Source organism: Ascaphus truei, chromosome 1, assembly GCF_040206685.1.
Source record: "Ascaphus truei isolate aAscTru1 chromosome 1, aAscTru1.hap1, whole genome shotgun sequence".
Taxonomy (NCBI): Eukaryota; Metazoa; Chordata; class Amphibia; order Anura; family Ascaphidae; genus Ascaphus; species Ascaphus truei.
The window spans coordinates 54204221-54224804 of record NC_134483.1 but is presented as its reverse complement, the minus strand read 5'-3'; positions in this window follow the sequence as shown (position 1 = coordinate 54224804).

Below are 20584 nucleotides of genomic sequence, written 5' to 3'. Positions count from 1 at the left end.
AGGTAAGTCTTATGTGGTGGTCTAGGTAACCGTGTGTGGGACTGATCACATAAATGAAGTAAATGGATTACTCACTGCTGACCTTGGGGATATCCTGGTCCTGTCCTGCGTGCTCCTACCAAGGAACAATTGAAGAGAGTACAGGAAAATGGCGGTGCATCTGCTGCTGCTGCTGAAGATTGGAAACCCCAAACTGCAAACCACAAAATATCCTAGGTGCAAACATTTATTTTAGGGCATAGTAACAGCCAAAAAGAACACTCTGACGCGTTTCCCGTGGTATCCCACGCTTTATCAAAGAGTTTGATAAAGCGTGGGATACCACGGGAAACGCGTCAGAGTGTTCTTTTTGGCTGTTACTATGCCCTAAAATAAATTTTTGCACCTAGGATATTTTGTGGTTTGCAGTTTGTGGTTTCCAATCTTCAGCAGCAGCAGCAGATGCACTGCCGTTTTCCCTGTACTTTCTGCATGATACCACATGGACACTATTGTCCCACATAGCAGTAATACTCTCTACAATCTCTCCCCCAGAAGCTCCTTATCTCCTATTTCTACAGAAAGCATTGGTAGACGCCATTAGGTGTTTACCTTTGAGCTTCTGTCGGTTTTTCCCTTCGAACTATTTGAGCATGCATGACGAGAGCTACTCTAGGCCTCCACTCTATATCTAAACATGGATTTTACTAAGGAGGGCTGAAAAAACCACTAATGACGTTTCTCTGCTATTATCGAACACAGCGTACACAATTATATAATGAAACCATTGGAAGTTTTAGGACTGTGATAAATGTCCACCAAGTGAATAACAACCCATACATCTAATCTAATGTGTGGCATTGTCAGCACAACGAAAAACGAAAATCCACGGAAACTCAATATTTCATTATTTACTGAACTCTTTCACAGGTGGAAGAATAAGAAAAGTTGCATCTTATTTTCAACCAAAAGGATTAGCTAGTGTAGCCAGGTCTCCCCAGAGTGTCCGCTCCACCCTCACCTCGATGCCGATCGCGGGGGCCGCCGAGTCCCATGGCGGCCCCGCCGGACGCTCTGGGAGGTGAGGGCGGTCGGGTCCTGGCTCGGGGGTTGCCGGGGATGCGTGCGGCCAGTTGCCGTCACAGGACTCCCGGCGCTCCCGGAGCCGGGCGGTGAGCCAGCCGCCATTGTTCCTTGGCTCGCGCATGCGCAGTGGTCGCGCATGCGCGGAAGGAACCCTAGCGCCAGGGAGGTGTTGCGCGAGGGTGAGGAGAGCCGAGAGAGAGTCACGGCAGGCCCGACAGAGTCGCGCATGCGCAGAAGATAGGCCAGAGTTAGGAAGGAGTCGCGCGAGAGTAGGGACAGTGAGAGGGATGTTGCGGCGGCCATTAGGGGTTAGTGCAGGCAGAGGGAAGGCGCGCAAGCGGACCCAATGTAAGTACAGGTGCCCCGGGACTATAATTCCCATAGTGCCTAGCAAGGGAGGAACCAGGTGCCTCATAGGAGCCAATAGGGCTGCAGGACTGCCCTGGACAGAAAAGAGATACATTTCGCGGGCTTGGACCACGCCGTCAGTCAGAGTCAGGAGCCCAAGGGAAGAGGTAGGGTGCAGGAGTCAGGGACTCCCTGCACTAGGCCAGCGGCCCTAAGGACCAAGTTAGCCCTTATTCCCCTCCAGGTTAGTGAGTGTTGCCAGGCATAGTCTCAGGTTAGGGACCCCTGTCACTTGCTGTAGTTAGAGCTGGGGAATAGTAAGGGACAAGTGGGCTGAAGGTTAGTCTGCAGAGCGTTGCTGCAGGCATTAAGTGAGTTAAGCGACATGGGACAACTGGGGGTTTCATAGCGGTACCCAATACAGGGAGCCATAGCCCTGGTCCGCGTTGCGCGTAGTGTGAGGCAACTGGGGGGTTCATAGCGGTAACCAATCCGGGGAGCCATGGCCCGTGTTACGAGTAGGGTGGGTGCAGGGACCTACCTGCATAGGATAGGCACCCCGCAGGCCCTAGGAGTTTTCCTTAAGCCACCTAAGGTTGCTGTGCTATAGGGACGGCCTATAGTGCAGTGTATGTCACGTTGCTATACTGACAGATAGGGACTCAGCAGATGCTGCGGTTCCAGTGACAGAGTTCGGACCCACGTTGGGGTCCACAGAGAATATCGCCCGGATAGGATCAGACGGATTCATCGCACGTCTGACCCTTTGTGAAGCATTGCTGATCCGAGCACCGGAGTGCTCGGCAGGTATCTACAGTTCTAAGTGCACCAACGGGCCCGTAGTGTAACTGTGACTGCGCAGTCACCCACTGACTCTCTGCAAGAGTGCGGGACATTGGGTGGGGTTTCTTTGGACACTGGGTGGGATCACCTGGTGTTGGGGAAGCGTCCTGCGCGACGCAGTCCTCTAGAGAGGGACACAGGTTATATAAAGGTATTGCCGTGATATGTTATATTGCATGTTAGTAAAGTCCTTAGTTATTATACTTCACCGTGTATGTGATTATTATTGATTGTCCTGCGAGGAATCACTCCCCCTCTGGTGGGAGCCATCGCAGGTTGAGGTGCTGCACCTATTGTAAGTGGTTGTCCATAGTATTGTAATTGCCCCAGGTTCCCCGTGGCGGAAGCTCAGCCCTCCTGTGAGCCAACAGGTAATGCACCACACACCTGGTAACACGTATGTTTCTCCGCTCCCACAGTATAATCTGCGATCGGGGGGGGGGAAACCCGTTACATTTGGAGGCGCTGCTGAGATAGACCTGGGGTGCCCTGTTTCAATTTTTCCAAATTGTCCAATTCCAATTTTTGCTGTCCACCATGTTTGTGAAGTCCGGACACGAGGTCCTCATCTGGGCTTTGAGGATAAATAATCTTAGTCCCCGCCGGGTGGTGGCCTTAGAAGGCGTTCCCGCCAATATATGTGAAGAGGAGATCTATGAGTATATGCGTAAAATCCCCGGATGGCAGCACACTCTCCTTATAGGTATAGAGCCAGTCTCCACGTCCACGTGGAGATCGCGGCTTTTTGTAGTGACACACTCAGAAGATATCTGCATGTCCGAGGCACCGTCTGTGTTGTTTATGCCCAGGTGCCCCCCTGAGGGTTACCCTTTAGTATATGCTGACCCCGCGCCATGGCAACTTTCTTCAAGTGAGCCGAGTGCACGTGGTACCGCGCTCAATGTGCAGAATGATTTTGCAGAAAACCATCCGGGACTGGCGGGAAAACCAGAGCCCCGCCCCCGCAATGTGAGTGACTCAGTGCAGAGACAGAACCACTCAGTGATAGAGCACACCCCTCCTTTAAATTCCACCAGGGGGAGTGAGCACAGTGAACAGCCATTAGACACTTCTGTTCACCAGGAGGAGGAGGAAGGCATTGTCGTAGACATGGAATATTTTCTTTCTGAGCAGGAAACAGAGATAGACTGTCAAGGGATACACCCTAGTGTGTATGTGGCCTGGCGCGCATCCGGAGTAGACTCTCTTCTCTTCATGTGCTCCTGCCTGCAAGAAGCCCACACTCAGGGAGCCAACGTGGCTCAGGGACCCCTCGACTTCAGGGCCATCGAGGTGGAAGGAGAAATGGGCATACAGTGTTTTAGCCCCACGTCCGACTGTTCTAGAGAGGAATTGACATGGGGGCCTATTGTGAATATTGTGGAGTGCAGTTATTGACGCCTAGTGTACCCCAGCCTGCCGGCCCCACAGAGGATGAGGAGCCGGTCAGTATAGCTAACCCATCTACCCCTCTCATAGACATTTCGGAGGCCCAGTGCGCCCAAGTGAACATTCTAGATCCGGCTCCAGAGACAGAGGAATCACAGGGTAAGGTGTATATACCCCCACCTTCTTTCAGTGAATCAAGTGACCAATCACTCGTGGTGATGCGCCTGTCGGCGGACCACTCTACTGCCATCATCGAACCTACTAGTTCGGCGGATACAGAGCCTGATGCGGGCCCGTGTGCCCTAGTTGCAGTGCATCCAGATGCTGTGGGCCCGTGTGCCCTACAACGGCCAGTCCGGCCTACAGAGGTACCTTCGGTCCCAGGCTTGGGATCAGTACCTGTTGACGACGACAAGGGTGAGTTGACTGCCCCAGGGGTGTTGGGTGTGAGCCTCCAGGTGACCGCGGAGCACGATAGCTTCTTAAGTCTGGACACCAGGGTGTCGAATGGCTCCACTCAACATCGCGTCCTGGCGGAAGTGTCCCCCCTAGAAGATAGCTGTCCCACAGTGCGAGAGGACCAGTACCCACTGCCTATCGTTCCCGAAGAAGAGAAACCCATCGCAAGCCAACAGAGTGGTAAGGAACCCCCTTGCTCCCCACAGGCTCCGATGGAGGTGGCCGTGCAACAGGCCAGAGTTACGGTTCCTGATCTGAGTGACAGCCCGTGCGCTTCAACCCAAATGGTCCCAGGACTGGGACCCAACGCTCCCGAGTTTCGAGTCAGTGAGTGGACTGTCCCAGAAGTGTTGTGGACAGGTCCCGATACAGCCGAGGTGGGAACTGACAGCGTCCACGAGGACCTGTTGGCCACCGTGAATCACCGCAGTGGTAAGGTATCTACCCTTTACTCCCTGTCAGGTGAAACAGAGACTTTGAGAAAAGAGACGTTGTTCATTTCTCGCTTCCCAGTGGAAGCCTCGCAAGTAGGTAGGGACCAGGACTGTGGGGCAAAGGATATAGTAGAAGTTACCTCCTTTGCGCCCAAGAAGAAGCGGCCCATTCGCCAAGTAGTGGACCGCGGGAAAGGTCCTGGCCGAATGGCCTGCTGTTTCCAGGCCGTGGATGACCGGGTAAAGACCAGTTTGAAAGACACTGTGCTATTCCTTCCACCAGAGGGAGGAAGTAGTCCTAAACCAGTGACTGTTATCCCAGAGTGTGCTCTCCGAGAGATTCACCCCGGGGACGCTCACGGACACAAAAGTGAGGTACCCCCACCTGATCAGTTAGGGGCACCCCACAGATGGTCTCAGCTAGCGTCGGGTATTACTGGGTGTGATATGCCATGTTTTGGTGAGGGTAAAGTCGACCTGCTAAGTGTACCAATTATGCAATGTAATTTTTTATTGTGTAAACTGATGCCAGGTTATGTGGTTCCCCAAGCGAGGGCATTGGGTTTTTCACCAGGGGGAGAGTGTAGCCAGGTCTCCCCAGAGTGTCCGCTCCCCCCTCACCTGGATGCCGATCGCGGGGGCCGCCAAGTCCCATGGCGGCCCCGCCGGACGCTCTGGGAGGTGAGGGCGGTCGGGTCCCGGCTCAGGGGTTGCCGGGGACGCGTGCGGCCGGTTGCCGGGGCCGCACGCGCGTCACAGGAGTCCCGGCGCTCCCGGAGCCGGGCGGTGAGCCAGCCGCCATTGTTCCTTGGCTCGCGCATGCACGGAAGGAACCCTAGCGCCAGGGAGGTGTTGCGCGAGGGTGAGGAGAGCCGAGAGTCACGGCAGGCCCGACAGAGTCACGCATGCGCAGAAGATAGGCCAGAGTTAGGAAGGAGTCGCGCGAGAGTAGGGACAGTGAGAGGGATGTTGCGGCGGCCATTAGGGGTTAGTGCAGGCAGAGGGAAGGCGCGCACGCGGCCCCAATGTAAGTACAGGTGCCCCGGGACTACAATTCCCATAGTGCCTAGCAAGGGAGGCACCAGGTGCCTCATAGGAGCCAATAGGGCTGCAGGACTGCCCTGGACAGAAAAGAGATACATTTCGTGGGCTTGGACCACGCCGTCAGTCAGAGTCAGGAGCCCAAGGGAAGAGGTAGGGTGCAGGAGTCAGGGACTCCCTGCACTAGGCCAGCGGCCCTAAGGTCCAAGTTAGCCCTTATTTCCCTCCAGGTTAGTGAGTGTTGCCAGGGATAGTCTCAGGTTAGGGACCCCTGTCACTTGCTGTAGTTAGAGCTGGGAATAGTAAGGGACAAGTGGGCTGAAGGTTAGTCTGCAGAGCGTTGCTGCAGGCATTAAGTGAGTTAAGCGATGTGGGACAACTGGGGGGTTCATAGCGGTACCCAATCCGGGGGAGCCATAGCCCAGGTCCGCGTTGCACGTAGTGTGAGGCAACTGGGGGGTTCATAGCGGTAACCAATCCGGGGAGCCATGGCCCAGGGCCCGTGTTACGAGTAGGGTGGGTGCAGGGACCTACCTGCATAGGATAGGCACCCCGCAGGCCCTAGGAGTTTTCCTTAAGCCACCTAAGGTTGCTGTGCTATAGGGACGGCCTATAGTGCAGTGTATGTCACGTTGCTATACTGACAGATAGGGACTCAGCGGATGCTGCGGTTCCAGTGACGGAGTTCGGACCCACGTTGGGGTCCACAGAGAATATCGCCCGGATAAGATCAGACGGATTCATCACGCGTCTGACCCTTTGTGAAGCATTGCTGATCCGAGCACCGGAGTGCTCGGCAGGTATCTACAGTTCTAAGTGCACCAACGGGCCCGTAGTGTAACTGTAACTGCGCAGTCACCCACGTTCTCTCTGCAAGAGTGCGGGACATTGGGTGGGGTTTCTTTGGACACTGGGTGGGATCACCTGGTGTTGGGGAAGCGTCCTGCGCGACGCAGTAGGTGTCTCCTCTAGAGAGGGACACAGGTTATATAAAGGTATTGCCGTGATATGTTATATTGCATGTTAGTAAAGTCCTTAGTTATTATACTTCACCGTGTATGTGATTATTATTGATTGTCCAGCGAGGAATCACTCCCCCTCTGGTGGGAGCCATCGCAGGTGGAGGCGCTGCACCTATTGTAAGTGGTTGTCCATAGTATTGTAATTGCCTTAGGTTCCCCGTGGCGGAAGCTCAGCCCTCCTGTGAGCCAACAGGTAATGCACCACACACCTGGTAACACGTATGTTTCTCCGCTCCCACAGTATAATCTGCGATCGGGGGGGGGGAAACCCGTTACACAAGCATAGCAATATAGTATACAAAAGGGAAAGAAAGCCCTGGACCTGTAAGGGGAGGGGCAGCATGACTTAAGGCCGAGGGGCCTCTCCCCTAAGGAGCCGTGATGTCAGGTTTGGAGCGAGTATTTAAGGTAGGGGGGAGGGCACCCACCTTCCTCTTTGATCCACTGGAGCGAAGTTGTGTGAGTGTAATGGTTCCTGGTATCCTGAGAGAAGGACAATATCGGATGGCCCAGCAGGGTAATGGTGGTTGAGGTCAGCGGCGAAGACGTATGGATGCGGGAGCTGCAGGACAGAATGGGACAATTGGTCGCTGCCGTTTTGCCACGTCAAAATGGCTGCCACCAGTTTGACGCAGACGCATCCCTCCACCGCAGCTGATTCGTCACTGGAATCTCCAAGCCCGGCCGCTTCTAAGGTAAGTTTTATAACTAGTTAGGGTAGGGGGTTCATTTAAGGGGTTTTAGTGGTTAAGGTAGGGTTAATTTAATGACGGAAGCGGCAGAACTGCTAGAGAGGGGCTTCAGAAGTGGTCTCTGGATTCCATTGAGGGAGGTGGAGGTTCCCCTCCATAGAAAGAATTGGAAATCGCAAGAGATGCACGTGGGAGTAGCACGGAAAGGAATTTTTGTGTGGATCTCTGCCTCCCAATATGATGTTCGATCACATGTTTTTATTTTGAAACGTTCAGCTCATTTTTAGATAGGGCATTGGGTGATGAGGCCAGAGTTGGGGTCATCCTGCACTACTTGGATGACTTTCTATTCATAAGAAGGGATGGTTCTGATGTGTGCGGGAGTTCCGTTAGCTAGGTACAAAGCGGAGGGTCCAGCGGTGTGCATCAGCTTCCTGGGAATTTAAATTCATATGGTGAAGATGGGACAACTCAGTGAGTGTTGGCTCCTGGAGGGAAGTCTCAGACCTCAAAAACGTTTAGTTGCGGGAATGGTGGTGACCGTTTGTATGGAATTTGTGGAAGGCGATACTGTTCTCGGCTTCGGCGGCCGGAATGGTGGCGACATTCCATATGGGGGCTCTGTGCCATTCGGCAAATGTGCTGAATGGCTAGATAACCATGAGATGAGGGTATCCTTCAAGTCCCAGTATATGTGGGCGCAGCAATCTGGCTGGGTCCTTAGTGGGGGGATAAATATTATATTTATCATGTTGTTATAAATAAAGCTGTATCCGTTATTTTCTCCCGATAAGTTGTATGGTGTGTTTATTGAGAATGGGAGAGGGGTCCAGCTCGAGGCGTGGGTAAGTCATGTATCTCCTCTATAACTGATCAAAGTGCTTTAGCATAGCCAGAGTTTAATGCAACAGTCTCTGATGATTCTTAGTTGAGATATTTTACCAGGAGTAACACAGCTGTAAAGTTCCTTGCCTATGATTATTATTTTTTAAATGTGGCACTAAGACTGCGCACTTTATTTTCCTATGTTTATTTGAGCGACTGCTGCTTAATGACTGTTAAGTCTTAGTCGACGACAAGTACAAATTATTTTTAGATATGGCCATAAAAATATACTCCTTTTCTTTTAGGCTAGTTCTTTATACAATTGTTTTTATTTTCTTTGTCACATTTTGCATTAAACTGTCAAATGCCAGAAGTAATAATAAGCCACACATGCACATTATAAAGGACACATACTTCAATAACCGAAGCAGAGGTTTTTATGTTGGTAATGACATTTATAGCTATTGTTCCCAAGCAAAAAAATGCCTTAACAATGTGTGGAACATACTGGTTTCTTTTACAGAGGATCTCTGGTTTTAATGATGGTGTTTCAAAGGCAAACAGTAACATTCTCCCGTGTCCCCATTCTTTCACAAACATGACAGAAAATATTGTAATGTTATTTATTGACTGCATAATTCCAGCTATGTTAAGTCATCATGTGTCCATTAACAAAAATCAATTGAAGGGTAAGTAAATAGCGCATCCATTAGAAGTCAAATGGTTTTCAACATTGCACATAAATGGACACATAGGGAATGGCAGTGGATTTGCATTGTGTATTTGAAGCTCTGGGGTGAAATCCTGAAACATCCCCCTCGGAACTCAATGCAGAGACAGGGAAGGAATACTGCCATTCTTATTGGTGAGTTACAGATGGGTAATAAGCAGCACAGAACAATAACGTTATATCCCAAGGATCACGCAGAGTATTTTAGAGACTGGAAATGAACTCGTGACCACATGTTTTCCAGACAGTGATTGCCATTCTTATTTCTTTTACGATTATCAAATGAATGTAAACAACTCCTACTTAACAGCTTCTCTGTCACTGCATTGCATGCTGCCACGGCCCATTTCCCCTAAGCTGTGCTACTTCTTGGCACACCTTCTAGCATTGCTCTGTAAATATGGCCCGTTCCAGGGAATGAGCTGTACGGTGCCTCCTGGCCACGACGCTGCCTTATGGAGTATCACCACTTTCTACGTACAGTATGGCTCTTTAAGTCCCAATCACTTGGATGTGGCTGCAAGGTGTCTTCCAACATGGAAAGTATCTGACGGAGCAGCAATTCTTAGTGAATATAATACCAAATGAGGCTAACCCAGATGTCCAATACTCCAGTCCTCAAGACACCCCCCCACCCCCACACCTCTAACAGGTCAGGTTTTCAGGACATCCCAGCTTCAGCACAGGTGGGAGTTTAGTAGAAGACTGAGCCAGAGATTGAGCCACCTGTGCTGAATCTGAGACAGCCTCAAAACCTGACCTGTTGGGGGGTCTTGAGGACTGGAGTTGGGAACCCCTGGGCTAACCTATGTCTCTGAATGTAGCAGGCATTCAGTAATGTGGAGGAATGCAATCCCATCACAATGCGATGCGTGGCTGAGGTTAAATGCCTCATTCTAAGCTAATTTCCCTGTAGATATGTAAAGCAGCTTCCACTCTGCTGCAGAAATAATGTGCTGTGGCTAGGAGAGGCCAGGATGCTTATACAGCGGCAGAGGAATTTTCCTAAATGTAATGCACATGTAGTTGGATATGGGCTGCCTCGAAAATAAGGAAATCACTTATAAAGCCAAAAGTTTAACCAGCATGAAGAGTTGTTCATGTGTGAAATTTGTAGCAACCCTTTCATCTACAGTATGCACGGACCCATGCAGAGCAATAGTATACATCAGTGTGAAGCTAGCACACTCGCCCGAAGATTTAATTTGGATAAGTCAAAGCTGGGGCAATATGCCCAAAAGGTCAAGCTCTCCCTCTATGTAATGTATACTATATACATACAGTACATGTATAAATGGTTTGTTTTTGTAGCCAGAGTTATCTGAGGCATTAGGAAAAGCTACAGCAGGAGTGGCCAACCTTTTTCTCAGGCGGGACAAACGGCAAACATTTTTGGGGAAAGTAGTGGGTGAATGGATGAGGATTTTTCCTTGAAAAAGAGCCATAGGGGGGCGTGGAACGCGTGGGAGGAGAGTTTCCCGTTTTTGTTCGTGTTTTTCTATATTTTATGTAGTTTAATGAACATTTTTTTATTTTTCTACTTGCTGGTGAGTTTCAATTTTTAAGGAGCTCCTGCCTCATTGATTCACCCAATACTTTTCTGATACTAAACCTTTCAAGAGACGCGGTCAGGGGGTAACTGAGGTTCTACAAACAGCTGACCGGCATGTGAGCCCTAGCCGCTGGAAGAGCAGGAAGGTGGATGATCGTGAGTACTTCATAACTCCACACCGGGCATACCGGGGACACTGGGATTAGATTAGAAGTTTTTGACTTTCACTGAGGACTTCATTGTAACCTCATCTGAGGGATCTAACTGCCTTCATTCTATTATTCTCCATCTACGTGTTTCCTCCTGTCCTCCTGTGTATATGAATACACACTCTCAACCTGAACTATGCTCTGTTTTTAATGCAAGTATATACTTACTATTTATATTTGACTTTTTGGTCCTGAGTTTATATTTGGTTTCTCTATATGTAAACATTGTTTGGGGAGCCACGTTCCTCCCCGTCGCTGCCGTACGGGGGCTGTAGAAGTGCAGTGGTGGGGACGACGGCAGTCTGTGTGGAGTGGGCAGGGCTGCTGACAGTTTCTGGGAGCCCAGGACTAGAGTTTCCACCTAGCCCCCATGTGTCGGCGGCCCTGTCAGACCCTCTCTCTCTTACAACCCCACCCCTCTCTCTCTCACCTCCTCACTCTCCCTTCTCTATTTCTCTCCCCCCCCCTCCCCTACACTCTCTCTCTCAATCTCCCCGTGTCCCTCTCCTCTCACTCACCACCCCTTAAGCTAAGGCCCCACTGCACGCACCCACATGGCTGCCTTGCTTGCCGGTGGCGTGTACAAGTCACTGCACCGCGATCTGCGGTCTGCAGTTAACTTTTTTCGGCGGAGGGGGCGTGGCCAAAATGGGGCAGGTGGGCGCAGCCATGACGTGGGGGGGGGGGGGGGTTCATCACACAAACAAAGCACAGCACTGCCTGTCTTCAGATTGGCTGCTGGGATCCAATCTGTGATTGGTTTCCTTGCGTACCATGTGACGCGTCACCGCGCCGGATCACCAGAGGCTTGTCGCTCCGGCCGGCTGACGCGTTACAGCACATAGTCAGCCACGGAAGGAGGAGGCAGCGGGGACCACAAGAGCGCAGGTAAGGGGCTGGTGGCCCGCGCGCACACGACCGCGCACCGCAGCCAGTCCTCAGCCTTATAAGCTTATGCTTGCTGCATTACACAGCTTTTCATCCCAGCTATAATGCAGCAAGCATAAGCTTATAAGGCTACGGACCCAGTCCTCACTGCTGTACGCGCACCTGGCGGTGCGTGCACAGTTTAAAGCCGCGATCGGCGGTCTGTAGGGGAGCTGTAGGGGAGCTGTAGGGGACCGCGGGGAGCGGAAACATGACAGGGCATATCTGCCGTTCCATTAGTGCGCGCCAACAATGTGATCACGGCACAGGAAGACCCCTGTCATCGTATGTGTCACAGCACTTTGCGCGCCTACACACACATACAGCCCCTGGGGCCTGCCCCATAGAGAGCTGTGCTGTGGTGTGTGGCGTGCACCGCAGCAGCGTGCACCGCAGCGGCCACTGGGGCCTGCCCCATAGAGAGCTGTGCTGTGGTGTGTGGCGTGCACCGCAGCGGCCACTGGGGCCTGCCCCATAGAGAGCTGTGCTGTGGTGTGTGGCGTGCACCGCAGCGGCCACTGGGGCCTGCCCCATAGAGAGCTGTGCTGTGGTCTGTGGTATGCACTGCAGCAGCATGCACCGCAGCGGCCACTGGGGACCTGACCTAAGGGGCCATGTCAAAATGGATTTGAAGCAAAAGGTGGCACTGTGTGCTCATTTGCATGTCATTTCCAAGAATCCCTTGCTGCAGTGGAAGCACTGTGTGCTGGTTGATAATGGTGAAAAGTGGGGTTGTAGACCTGCATAAGACATGTGAATGTGCTCTCAAGTAATATTTTTTTGAGGGTTTTTTTTGTCACCCACCATAACTTATCAAATGTGTGGTGTGTGTGTGTGTGTGTGTGTGTGTGTGTGTGTGTGTGTGTGTGTGTGTGTGTGTGTGTGTGTGTGTGTGTGTGTGTGTGTGTGTGTGTGTGTGTGTGTGTGTGTGTGTGTGTGTGTGTGTGTGTGTGTGTGTGTGTGTGTGTATATATATATGAACAAAAAACTAACAAAAGCGCAAGCTCCATAGCATGTAACTGAGTAAAAAATAAGGTACATTTATTTTAAAAATCAGCAACCCATAAGAATGTGCACTTACAGGATTTTAAACAGAACCATTCGTGGGAGAGAAATCTCTATTGTGGTCATCTGCGGTGGTAGGGTGAGTCCCAGGTTTGCAGAGTGGATGTAAACAGCCCAGGTTCACCATGAACTCCTATCCCGAATTGGCAGCAAGATATAAAAGCATCCAATGCCTGCACGTCCACGTGTGTGTGTGTGTGTGTGTGTGCCATCCAAGATTTTGTATATTTAACTGTTTTTTTTTACCCCATGTCAATGTCGTTTTAACCGTAACATTGCCTTTCAATGACATTGTCAGGGCCGCCAACAAAAATCTTTGGGCTCAAGACAAATTAAAGGAGCCGTGCCAACCCCTCCCTCCCGCACCTTAATTCCCCCCGTTAATGCCTAACCCCGTCCATGAGGGGGGGGATATAATATTGACCTTCAGGAGAGGTGAGAAAGAGGGGGGGGAGAGAGGGGGGAGAGAGAGGGGTAGATGGGTAGAGGGAGGGGGAAGAGGGGAGAGGAAAGGAGGGAGATAGAGAGAAAGGAGAGGGGGAGAAGGGGAGGGAGGGAGGAAGGAGGGGGAGAGGGAGGAGGGAGGAGGGAAAGGAGGATGGAGAGGGAGAAGGGGTGAGGGAGGGGTAAGAGGGGGTAGAAAGGGGAAGAGAGAGAGAGAGAAAGGAGAGAGAGAAAAAGGAGAGAGAGAGAGAGAGAGAGAAAGGAGAGAGGAGGGGAGGGGTGGAGGGAGCATGAGAGGGAGGGAGAGAGGGAGACAGATGGGGAGTGCAGAGGGGGAGAGAGGAGGGAGAGATAGAGAGGGGACAGAGGAGGGGGAGGGGGAGAGAGGAGGAGAAAGGGGAGAGAGGTGGGGGAGAGAAGAGGGGTGGGAGAGAGGTGGAGAGAAGGGAGAGAGAGGGGGGTAGGGAGAGAGAATGGGATGAGAGAGAAGGAGAATGAAGAGAGAGGGCGAGAAAGAGAGGGGAGGAGAGAGGGATTGAGAGGGGAGGAGAGATGGGAGAGAGGGAGGAGAGAGGGAAGGGAAGAAGGAGAGGGGAGAAGGAAAGAGAGGAAAAGGAGGGGGCCAGGGGGGAAGAGAGAGAAGGGAGGAGAGGAGCCCATTGCCTACCTGCTGGCCTGGAGGATTGAGGGGACCTATTAGAGGCCTGTAGAGGGTGCCTACAGAGGTGCCTGCTGGAGGTTGCCCACAGAGGTGCCTGTCAAGAAAGCCTCCAGTCCTCTGCCTCTACATCATGCGGCCTCAGACAGACACTTCCAAAGACAACCTCCAGCAGGCCCACGCTGCTAGGTATGCCGGCAGAGGACCCAGGCCCCTTTACTCACCGGACCCGGGACAGGAGTCCCAGCTATCCCCCCTCCCCCCGCCCCTGGTCATTGTAGAAAAGGTTTAAGTAAACTCCCGCTTTATATATATCTTTTACCTTCTCCGTTCCATTTAGGTGCAAATACACACAAAGGTTGTGTGCTTCGTACTGTAATTCTTGCACGCATCTAAAAACTAAACGTTGAGGGTCATTTGTCATCAGAAAACATTATAATTATTGTGCTTGAAATACAAAATCACCCTCTTTTTGACAGATTCTCCTGTTACAACTCATCTGGCCCTCAGGGATGTTCTGTAAAATATACGCAGGATGAAAGAACTTGTACTGAACGAGAATATCACACGTTTTGCGGTTCTCGAAATAAAGCAGTAGTAATCCTTTCACGTGTCTGTAAATCAACAAATCCCCAAAAAAATCAACTACCGTGTGATTAGATTGCAAGGTGAAAAATAATCCTCCCAAATGCCGATGAATATATGTATGAAATAAACATGATTCATCTGCTGCCTCTTTCCAAAATAACAAGTCAAATATACAGCAGTGTTACTAGTCACTGGGTATGATTTAAAAGAATGATTAAAATATCCACTAAAGAAATTGAAGATACCTGGGGCACAAGACTTAATTACCACCTGTCTAATATCAATATAAACTGAGTTGTTTTTTTAACCATCACATTTATAGTAGCTTACAGTAGCAATTGGTGCTGCTTGTTTTAGCTGCTTGTTATTATTTATTACATTACTGGATGTTACCAGAGCTGATCTGAGATATTTGGGGTCTTATCCAATGGGCTTAGATACTTGACCAGTGGAGATAAAACGGGAGCAGGACTAAGCCTCGCTTTCAATTTCTTTGCCTCTGTATTTGCCAGGGAGGAATCAATTGCAAAAATAGTGCCACAGGAGGAAACCACAACCTCTATATTAAGGAACAATTGGTTAACTGAGGAAGAAGTGCATAAGCGGCTTGATAAAATTAAAGTAAATAAAGCACCTGGCCCTAATGGCATACATTCAAAAGTTATTAAGGAGCTAAGTTTAGTAATGGCCAAACCATTACATTTAATATTCCAGGACTCTATTTCCACAGGCTCAGTACCACAAGATTGACATAAAGCAGATGTGGTACCTATATTTTAAAAGGGAGCTAGATCACTACCGGGGAATTACAGACCTGTAAGCCTCACATCAATAGTGGGGAAACTACTTAAAGGTTTAGTACGGGATAATATTCAGGAATACCTAATGAAAAACAAAATTATTAGTAATAGTCAGCATGGATTTATGAAGGATATGTAACCAGGTCCCCTCTGCGTCCCCACTGCCCCGCGACCCTCCCCTCGTTTCCTCCGCTGCCGGGGGTCACTCAATAGACCCGCCGACTCTTCTGGAGGGTGGGGGCCATGCAGGGAGCACTTCGGCGCTCTGGAGGTTCCCGGCGGCTCCCGTGCAGGGCGCCGCCATCTTGGTAGAGTTCGCGCATGCGCAGTGAGTGCTTGGGCGGCCGGACCAGTTGCGCATGCGCGAGGACAAGCTTGCGAACCCCAGCCTACCAGGGAAGGCTTTTGGATGGGACTACGAGTCCCATGAGCCTTAGGGGACCCCACATGACGCCAGGGAGCCAATAGGGCTTAGGATCTCCCTGCCGAGGTGATTTTGATACATTTCGCGCGCTGGAGGAGCCCACGTTAGTCAGGAACAGGAAGAGCTACGGGAAGGAGGTGAGTGCAGGGGTCTGTGACCCACTGCATTAGGCCAGCAGCCCCCTAGGCCCCAGTTAGGTCCTGACCCCTCACAGCTTGTGATGCTAAAGGGACAGGCCCTAGGTTAGGGACCTTGCCACTGTAGTACCAGTGTTAGTTAGGGACACAGCAGACGCTGCGCTCCCCGAGAAGAGGCTTGGGCTCAAGCCTATGCCCAAAGAGACTAAGACTATCTCCAGGGTGGGATCACCCCTGGCGGACCCTCGTGCAAGGAAGGGACAGATCGCAGATGGATCACCAAGCGGCGGATCCTTTTCGAAGTTGCTTGCAGGCCCGAGTGTAGGAGCACTCGGCAGGTACCTTCATAAATTCACCAACAAATCATATATATTCTCACATAGTGGCAGCGCTTACCACGGGACAAAGGGGTTAACTGTGGACACGGTGTGGGGGTACACGGTGGTGGGTGCAAGGTACACGCCTAGTGGAGTGAATGACACTTTGGACTGTGTTACATGTTGTGGAGTTACCCCCTAGGGGGAGTAGTATTATAAAGTACACAGTGGTTATTGCTGAAACTGATGTAAAGTGATACGGTTATTCTGCGTATACAGTCAACTGGTTGTATTGTATTGTATGTCTTTATTTATATAGCGCCATTAATGTACATAGCGCTTCACAGTAGTAATACACGTGGTAATCAAATAAATAACAGATAATATAAATAACAGATCATGGGAATAAGTGCTTTAGACATACAAGTAACATTAAGGAAGAGGAGTCCCTGCCATCATCATCTCCGTGTATGTACTTATTGTGTATGTGGGTCCTGTGTAGGCAACCTTCTACATTCCTAGAACCCTACACAGGTGGAGGCGCTGCAAACCAGATCAATCCGGAAGACTCACCCCAGGTTCCCAGTAAGCGGAGGCTCAGGCCTCTTGTGAACCTACAGGTATACGTACCATACCTGGTAACACGTAGGTTTCCCCCCACACACACTATATCTGTGATTGGGATAAGGGAAGTACCCGTTACAGATAGATCATGCCAAACTAACCTTATTAGTTTCTTTGAGACGGTAAGTAGGAATTTAGACCAGGGCAATGCAGCTGATGTGGTCTCAGGCTTAGCAATAGTGCCCAATGTGATTGTGATAAAAAGGGGCCCAGGGACAAGCATATTGAAGGTTAAGCCTGCTCCCTGGTCCCTGCCTGTCCTTCCCTGGGGCTCATCTGGCCACCAGACCCCTGAGCTACCCCTGCCAGACAGGAAGCCGTTGCCGATCTCCCGCTGGTAGTCGCTACTCCCATTGGCCGTCGGAGGAGGGGGGGGGGGAATCCGATTGCCATTTTTGGAGTCAGGAAGGAATTTATGTTGCCCCTTTATGAGAGATCATTGGATAATGTGTCACTGGGTTTTTGTGTTTGCTTTCCTCTGGATCAATATACTGTAAGTACAAGTATAGGATAAGTATCTGTCGTCTACATTTAACACAGCTTGAACATGATGGATATATATCTTTTTTTTCAACCTCGTCTACTATGTAACTACGTATTCCCGAAACATTATTTACATTTGAAATACAACTTTAATTGCGAGTTGTAAATAAACCTGTCCTCATGCTGCACGAATTACAAAACCAAAAGGAGTTAATAGAGAAGAGAGAGATCCTAATAGAAACCATTCAGCCAAAGAATCTATAAAATGCAAACACTATAGTTTCCAGGATTTCATTTTTATGATCAAAGCCAATTAAACACAGACGTCAGATTTAAAGCTGCTGCTCTCACAACTCACATGTATTTTGCATGTGATGAGCAACTATACGTGGGCTCCTATTTAACCCTTTGAGCACGTAGGGAAATACATTCAGTAAACTTCAGGTATGCATATAGATATTTTTTATTTTAAAATATTCTTTCTTAATAATTAATATTCTTCCAACACAAGGAAGATTAAAGGCCCAGATCCCCCAAAGGGTGCTACGCTTTCGCTTCCTATGAATGGGAGTAAAGACATGCTAAAGCTTGGCACCCTATTGTACTGTAGGTCAGGGCCTAAGAATCCCTTGAATTCAACTGTTCTAAACTAGGGCTCCCTGACTATTCCATCTTGCAGTGCAGTGGTAAATTCAGATGTGGGATTTTAGCTCTTGCTATAAAGAAACACATCAGGCTGAAGAAAACAAATATTTAATTTAGAGCAATAAACATTTCCCCAACCCCCTCCCCCCCCCCCCCCCCCCCCTCGTTCCTTTTTTTTTTTTTTTTTTTAATTTCATTATCTGAATCTGGGGTCTTGAAGAGCTAATAAATAATACAATTAAGCAGGAAAAAACCCAATATGGCTATTGGGGTCCATCTTCCATTGACATTGCAGTTTCCTATTGGCTGCAGGAGTGAAGCTGACTCTGGCAGCCATCTTGGTTCTCTTGACATATGAGGGAATCGTCGGCTAATATCTCAGGAGCCGTGGGTTTTCCGGAACGGATTACAGCTTGTTTCAGCACCAGAGGACTCTCCAATTTAGAGTACGTAAAAATACTTGGAAAATAATGTAGAAGCATATATTGCTTCTGCTTCTGTTGTGACCGGAGCAGCACATACTGTACAGTAGGTAAAGCAACACAACTACTAATGTATACATTTAGGTCATGGAGTGGTGACTCATCTTATAAACAATTTATGTTCAAAAAGTCACCTTTAATCTCTAATAAACCACAAGTCATTGAGGCAAGCGGAGCCGCACGGGGCTTATTAACCCCGTCACTGCCACAGTGGCCAGCAAAGTAAGTGCTCTGCAATGCATGGCTGGCCCCAACTTAAAGTGAAGGGGTTAAAACTCAGAGGAGTTTAGGCAAAGGTTTCCTTCTGGAATACTTGTAGCCCAAACTCTTTCTCCTCCCGCTGGTTTTCAGTGGAATGTTCAGAGCTTGAGCTCCATTGTGTTTCTGTCACTTCCTGGAGTATAGGACTTTCAGCTGGTCACTAATGAGGGAATCAGTGACCGGCTTCCTGTATGTGCAAATTATACACCCAATGAGCAGTAAGTGTTTCATCAAATGTCATGTTTCTCTCTGCATCAATAAAGTTTACATAAACTGAGTTAAATGACCAGTGCAAAAGAAAGAACGGCCTACACCTTCCTTACCTGTAGATGAGCACCATACAGTATGTGACAGTTATGATTCACCGTTGTAGATTTCATGTATGCGTTTTCTTCCGCTTATTACCAAGTATTTTGATGTATTTTATAGCACAGTAGGTTTCTTTTCTTGTGCTAATGGAGAAACATTATGTAGCCACGTACATTGTTTAGAACAGGGGTGCGCAAACTTTTCAGTTCGCGCCCCCGGGCAGTCTGCGCTCCCCCCTGCTCAAACCCCAACCCCCTCCCTCCTTACCTGCTTCGGTGAGGTCACAATGTCATATGACGTTGCGTTTCCATTTGTTCCATTTGACGCCACATTGTCATGGCGACGCGTCGGCGAAGAGCCGGCTGAGAGCAGGTAAGAGAAGTTGCAGAGGCCTCACCCAGCATTTAATTTAAATGGCTTGGGGAAGAGCGCGGGACCTCTGCAAACACTGCGCCCCCACTAGAAAATCCCACGCCCCCCCCCAGTTTGCGCACCCCTGGTCTAGAACAGGGTGCTCAACTCCCATCCCTCAAAGACCCCCTAACAGGTCAGGTTTTCAGGATATCCGTGCCTCAGCACAGGTGGGATTTCAGTTGAAGACTGAGCCCCTGATGAGCAACCTGTGCTGAAGCAGGCAAGCCTGAAAACCTGACCTGTTGGGGAGGGCCTGAGAACTGGAGTTGAGCGCCCTGGTCTAGGCAAAACTATATCAGTTTATTCATAGCTATCAAATTTGAAAATCGGTGACTAAGACATGGATTTGACGACTAGTCATAGCCGACGACTCACTAGACAAAGCGATATTATTATCTCTGACCACGGAACAACTATGACATTCTGTGCACTTCACGGCAGTCTGAAGTGCTGTGTGAGATCATACAGTTTGCATTGTGCAGGACCCATGACTAAAGACTCTGGAGAGCAGAGGGACATCATTATAGTCTAATTGTAGGAGGCTTTCAAACGTGCACTCAGAGACTATGACATATTCCTATTTATAGCCAATGAGTGAACTTTCTACTGGAATACGGTCACTGGCTGTGATGTCATGTGCTGCACGGCTGTGAAGGGCTTCAGGTTGCACAAACGGAATTCCAGTTCTACCTTAGGGTAATGTAAATCTAATTATAAGCTCTCTAGGGCGACGGACATTATTTAGGTGCTGTTCTACTGGCAGAGTATATCTTTTCATTACTACTTCCGAAATGAAAGAGCACACTCCCCCTGCATTAGGAAAGGTGGAAGCACAGAGAGCAATTGTGACATTTTGCTTCTGTGCATTAGTTTTGTGTTAACTTCAGAGATGTGTGAACTATGAACAAGTTTGCAAACGCAGCAAAATTTGGTTTACAAAAAAAGTCACATGAACAATGTGCAGGTGACATTGGTACTGTAGAAAAGGTAGAAGATCGATGCAGCAGCCACTCCTATAGACTGAGACTCACCAGTGAAAAATGAAAAACAAAAACTTTATTGGGCTACATAAAACGGATACTCAGGACAAACAAAAAGGAATGACCTCCTCCACTAGTTTCGGGCATGAACTGCCCTTTCTCAAGACATTGAGGACATTGTACTGTGACCGTGGTATCTTTAACGTCACCCGTCGCCGCTAGCGAAAGTTATATTTCGCTTGGCGGCAGCGGCGCGAGCTTTCTGGTATTTGATTGGTTCAGGGGCTGTCACATGAGGCGACAGCCCTTGAAAAATCAAATATTGCCAGCTTTCAAATTTGGCGACGCGAAGTCGCTCCGTCGCATTGTCACCGTCGCGCTTACTATAAGTGCACGTGGCAGCGGAAATGCATTTGT